Source organism: Bidens hawaiensis, unplaced genomic scaffold (assembly GCF_021521415.1).
Source record: "Bidens hawaiensis isolate Kalapana, Puna unplaced genomic scaffold, B.hawaiensis_p1.1 tig00030314_1, whole genome shotgun sequence".
Taxonomy (NCBI): domain Eukaryota; kingdom Viridiplantae; phylum Streptophyta; class Magnoliopsida; order Asterales; family Asteraceae; genus Bidens; species Bidens hawaiensis.
Window position 1 is genome coordinate 247,858 of NW_027505179.1, and position 6,712 is coordinate 254,569.

A 6,712-nucleotide genomic window follows, 5' to 3' on the forward strand; every position below is an offset into this window, starting at 1 on the left:
GCTCTAGGGACTTAATCTAAATCCGATTCTTTCATAGGGTCATAAATTATTAGATGTAGGTCTCCAGGACTGAAAATATGGTCATTTTCGGTGAATATCCCCATACTCAGTTTTTTGGGCTGATGGTGAACATACCCCTTTGGCCGTAGTTGCAAAATTTCGAACGGGCCCCTAGAAAGCTCTTGTTGGTGCATAAATGTCAGTAGTTCATAATCTAGTGTCTGTAATCGAGTCTGTAATGTTATTTATGTTTTTGTTTAAGCGAAGTTGTTAACAAGTTCGCCTAGGCGAACTTGTTGAACAAGCGAAGTTATGGACAACTTCGCCTGAACATATCAGGCGAAGTTGTCGTGTATTTATACTAGGTTACGGCTTAGTGTTGAGGAGTTAATCGAGTTGATCTAAGCTGGTTTGAGTTCATTGTAACGTGAGGACGAGAGTCTGTATCAGTGATTCATATCACGTGAGTTCAGTTATTAATATATAACGTGTTTCGGTTTATTCGTGTGTGTTTGTTTGATTTGCTTTCTACACTCGTAACGATCTACGCAGGGATTCCGCACCTGAGTGGACCGAGAATCTCGTGTGATCCGTCAAGGGAACCTACAATTGGTATCAGAGATTTTGCTCGATTGTGTGGTTCGGGATATTCACGTGGGTGTAGAAATCGTCCCGTTTCGACTATTCGCGGGACGTGTTTTCTGTGTTTCTGATCATTCTTACCTCCTACCATCGTGTTCAAGCCTTTACACCGTCAAAAACCTCGTTAAAATCCGATTTACAGATCTGCAAATATTCCGTGTTCATCAGGCGAAGTTGCCGTCACTGTGCGTAGGGTTTCGGCGAAGATATAAGGTTAAGCGAAGTTATCCACAACTTCGCCTACCTTCTCAAGTTCGCCTAACTCAAGCGACGTTCTCTACAACTTCGCCAACCTCTTAAGTTCGCTTACCTCAAGCGAAGTTAAGAATCAGCGAAGTTAATCAGCAGTGTTATCAGCGAAGTTCTCTACAACTTCGCCTACTTCAAGCGAAGTTATCCGTAACTTCGCCTACAGTACTTTAATATAAAAAAAAAATTTCTTAATTTTTCAGGTTTCTTACTTTTCAGGAAAAATGTCGTCGATCAACATCTCTGAGTTAGTGAAGATGGAAGTTGAAGCAGGGTCAGCTACCAAGGCCCCAAGATTGCTGAAGGGAACCGATTTCGTTGCATGGAAGGATCGGTTCATACAATACGTCAAATACCAGGATGCGAAGATGTGGGTATGCATCCAGGATGGTTATATTCCACCAGTTATGGAGTATGAAGGTCGTGATCAAATTAAAAAGTATAGTAAAATGGAAGAAGAAGAGAAAAAGATGTATGAGGCCGAGAGCAAGGCTCATGCTGCTATTACTATGGCTCTTCTTCAAGAGATCCTTCATACGTTCAGAAAGTATACGTCAGCAAGAGAGCTTTGGGAAGCTCTTGAGAACAGATTTGAAGGGAATGTAGGAATCCGTGCTTCAAAGATAAAATTGCTCAAAACCCAGTTCTCAGTCTTCAAGTATTTGAAGAATGAATCCTTAGATGATATTATCACTCGATATTACCATCTGATGACTGAATTGAGCAACTATTCAATTTCCTACTGAGAAGAAGAAATAGTTGAGAAGCTTCTAGACGCTCTCCCACCAAAATGGGAGATGTACACTGTGCTGATGAGGGAAGACAAAGACTTTCCCACATATGATCTAGAAACGGCAGTCAACAAGCTCAGAACCTTTGAGCTTAACATGGTCAGAAAAGAGACTCCTATGGATCAGGTTCAAGATCCAGGTATGTATGGAGCTAAAGTCAACACTAGCTCAGGATCGAAGACTGAATCTGCTGCCTACTACTTGAAGGGAGAGTCGGGCCCCAACTCATCACATGAGGGGCATGTGTCAGTTAACACAAATGGGGATGTTTGCTATGTAGCAGCTGGATCGAGTGGTTCTCAACCCCAGGTAAGCAAGAGTAGTTGCTCTCCAAGTTCTCCCAGCAACAACTACTCCAAGATGCCTATGAGTGTCAAGTCTGCTGAAGAGCAGTTTGGTCTCTATGCTTCTTTCATTGCTTCCTATGAGAACTACATTCAAGGGAAGATTGTTGATCCAGGTATGTTGAATGAAGATTACGATCAGATTGATGCTGACGATATGGAAGAAATGGATTTACAATGGCAAATGGCCATGATCGTGAGAAGAGTAAAAAGGTTTATGAGAAAGACGGGAAGGAAGTTTGTCGGTGGAAAGCCGGGGTTTGACAAGGCAAAGGTGAGATGCTACAATTGTCAACAAAACGGTCACTTTGCAAAGGAATGCAGGAATGAGCGTGTAGAACGAAGTCAGGGCAGGTCTACACAGCAAAGTGGAGGTTCTAAAGATTATAGTGCGATGATGTCCAGAGAAGATGGTGAATACAACTGGAACCTGCTGTCTAAAGAAACTTTTGAGCAGGCAAATTTGGCGAAGGTTGAAACTGAAGAAAGTGAGAAGGTTACCGGAGAAGAAAAAGCTTTCATGGCAGATGTTAAAGATCAGCTCTCCGAGGTATGTTCTAAACCAACTTGTTCAAAATGTGAGAACTTGTCTGAGCAACTAGCAACCATAACTGATCAGTATGTTAGTTTGGATGCTGAGTTTAAAACTTTAAAAGAAGATCATCACTTTATTAAATCAAGAGAAAATAATTATAAAATTAAAATAAAAGCTTGTGAAAAAGATGTTAAAAGTCTAAAAACAAAACTTGCTGAAAAAATTGAAGTGATTGATTTAAGCTATGAAGTTTTGGAAGAAAAGACCAAACTAATTGCTGAGAGAGAAAAACAGATTGTTGACCACCAGGTGAAAGTGGTGGAACTGAATCGAAAACTGGAGCAGTTCAGAAATTCCTCTGCTATTCTTGATCACCTTGTTAGTGATCAAGGTTCCTCTGTCAAGAGGGGAGGAATCGGTTATCATGAGGTTCCACCACCGTACAATCACAATTACACTTTTAACCCTAGTGTTCAGAAATCTGTTGACTTTGAGGTTGCTCAGACAGTGCCAATTAAAGTAACTGTTAAAGAACCAAATGTTAGTAGAGGCGAAACAAGTTCGCCTGATTCAAGTGTTGAAATTTCTGATCAAAGTCCAGTCTCGTCAGATTCGGATAAGTCATCCGAGTCTGGTAAGGCAAAAGAGGAGGTTGTGTTACCCAAGAGTGGAGAAAAAGATAAAACCAATAAAAGGAGTACTCCACTAAACCCGTACGTCCCACCATATGTGAGACGAATGGGAGGTAATATAGCCTCGACATCTAAAACACCTGTTGATAAAAAGGTTGAACATAGGTGTTGTTTTAGGTGTAATCAAATGGGGCACCTAGTTGCAGATTGCCCTCTGAAGCAGCGATTCAGAGGTGTAAGGCCTACTAAAACTGAGAATAAGCCTAATAGTTATTATCATGCTGCTAAAAATGAAAACCATTAAAAATTCAAAAATGCGACTAATTCAGGTTTTCATAGAAACAAATCTCAGTTTTACACTGCTAATAACCAAACTACAAACTATAATTCTTTCAATTCACTAAGGTTTGGTAGTCCTCACAATCAATCTACAAGGAGGTATCCTAGTAGGACTTACAGGAATTATCAAGATACTAACTTTGGAAAGCCAAAGTTTGGGATGTATAGACCCAAGACCAATTGGTCTTGGGTCCCTAAATTCTAATCTTTTGCTTTATTGTGCAGGAACAGTTGAACAGGGCTGCCAACAATCTTTGGGTTGTAGATAGCGGCTGTTCCCGGCACATGACGGGTAACAAATACTTGTTACACGATTTGAAACCTGTTCAAGGAGGGAGAGTGAGCTTTGCCGGTGAAAGTGGTGGCAAGATTACAGGAATGGAAATGGTGTCGAACGGAAAGATGACATTGGAGAAAGTTAACTTTGTAGAAGAATTGAAGCACAATCTGCTGAGTGTGTCGCAGATCTGTGATAAGGAGTACACCGTTCATTTTACAAAGAATGAGGCGATTGTGTTGAAACCTGGTTTTCAGATACCAGAGGAGTGGATTGTGATGAAGGCTCCACGTGAAAGAAATACATATATTATGGATATGAGATCAACTGAAATGGCCACGGCAGAATCATGCCTTATGACAAAAGCGAGTGTATCAGAGTCCGAATTGTGGCATAGGAGAATGGGGCACATTCATCTTCGGAAGATGAACCACATTGTCAGGAATGGACTTGTGCTGGGCGTTCCTTTGAAGAATTTCAATTTTGAAGATAAATGTATAGCGTGCAAGAAGGGAAAGCAGCACAAGAAATCCCATCTCACCAAGAAAGTCAATTCAATTGCCAGTACCCTAGAATTGCTTCACATGGATCTCTTTGATCCCGTGAATGCAAAAAGTCTTGGAGGTACTTCTTATTGCTTGGTGATCACTGATGACTACTCACGATATTCGTGGGTATATTTCCTGAAATCAAAAGACGAAACGGCTCAGATGGTGAAGAATTTGATTACCAAAGTTGAGAACGTTATGGATAAAAGGGTTAAGTTCATCAGGAGTGACAATGGAACGGAGTTCAAGAATTTTGAGATGGAGATCTTCTGCCTTCAGAGAGGGATTGAACACCAATACAGCGCTCCGTATACACCGCAACAGAATGGAGTGGCTGAAAGGAAGAACAGAACATTAATTGAAGGAGCCAGAACAATGCTGGCTGATTCAAAGCTTCCTATGGTGTTTTGGGCTGAAGCTGTTGCTACAGCCTGTTATGTTCTGAATAGAGTCTTAACTGTTAAAAGACTTGGTAAAACGTGTTATGAGCTTATGCATAGGAGAAAGCCCAACTTGAGTGGTCTTGAACCATTCGGGTCCCCTTGTTCGATTTTGAAGACAAATTCTAAATTTGGTGAAGTAGCCGATGAAGGAATCTTAGTCGGTTATGTTGTTGGGACTCCCAACAGACGTGTCTTCAATACATCGACCAGCAAGGTTGAGGTGGTGTGTAACACCGATATCACAAGTTACCAACCGCCAAAACCAAGCAACGGACCTGCTGAGTTTTTCGACTATGTTAAACTTTTTAAGTCTTTTAACATACCGTATTTGGATATTACTGAAGAAGAAGAGAGAGTTGCTACGAAGATGATCCTTGATGAGGAAGAAAACCTATTACAAAGACAGCTGATCGATAAATGTCAACCCTCCTCATCAAATGCTGTCGATACCCCTGCTGCCTCGACTGAAGAAGAATTTTTCAATCCATTTCACTCTCAGCATGAAACAACCATTGACGAGCTCTCTTCTAACTTGGAAGACAATTTGCATGTTGGTTCTGTTCCGACCACGAGAATTCATAAAGATCACCCTTTGGAGAATGTGATTGGTGATGTGTCCTCCGGTGTACAAACAAGACGTGGCTTGAATGAGCACACCTGTGTTTACACAAGCATCAAGGAGACAGGCATAATCAACGAATGCTTGTACACCTGCTTTATCAGCCAGATTGAACCAAAGAATTATCAAATGGCTCTCAAGGACAGCTCGTGGGTCAAAGCAATGCAAGAAGAGTTGGCTCAATTCAAGAAAATGGAAGTTTGGACTTTGGTTGAAAAACCGAAGCATGTGCATGCGATAGGCACAAAATGGGTGTTTAAGTGCAAGAGAGATGAGAAAGGGATTATCATAAGAAACAAGGCGAGGCTAGTCGTTAAAGGTTTTAATCAACAAGAGGGGATTGATTATAATGAAGTGTTCGCTCCTGTCGCAAGGTTGGAAGCCATTAGATTGTTTTTGGCGTTCGCTGCTTATAAGAAGATGAAGGTATTTCAGTTGGATGTGAAGAGTGCGTTTCTGAATGGGAAAGTTGATGAGGTAGTGTATGTTGAGCAACCTCCGGGTTTTCCTGACCCAGACTTTCCTGATCACGTGTACAAGTTAAGCAAGGCATTGTATGGACTACATCAGGCACCTCGTGCCTGGTATTCAACTTTATCAGATTACTTGCTTGAAAATGGGTTTGAAAGAGAGAAGATAGATAGCACGTTGTTCTTCAAGAGAGATGGAAGCGACTTCCTGCTGGTGCAAGTCTACGTGGATGACATTATCTTTGCTGCATCAAGAGTCTCCATGTGTCAAGATTTTGAGGCCGTCATGAAAAAGAGGTTTGAAATGAGTGCTATGGGTGAACTAACTTTCTTTTTAGGATTGCAGGTTGATCAGAAGAAGGATGGGATGTTCATTCATCAGACCAAGTATGTCCATGATGTGCTCAAACGCTTCAAGATGGAGGACAGCACTCCATTCGACACTCCAATCTGCGTCAATCACAAATTGGGTGCTAAGTCAGACGGTGATGCAGATGTGGACCCAACTCAGTATCGGGCGATTATAGGTTCTTTAATGTACTTAACTGCTTCTAGGCCTGATATAATGTTTGCTGTTTGTCTTTGTGCTCGTTTTCAGGCAAACCCAAAGGAATCTCACATGAAGGGTGTGAAGAGGATCTTGCGGTATCTCAAGGGCAAACCGAAGCTGGGGTTGTGGTACCCGAGAGGAGGAGACTTGGAGCTAGTCGCTTACACAGATTCTGATTATGGAGGGTGCAATCAGAGTCGGAAGTCAACAACTGGAGGATGTCAGTTTCTTGGTGGCAGATTGGTGTCGTGGCAATGCAAGAAGCAGACTTCA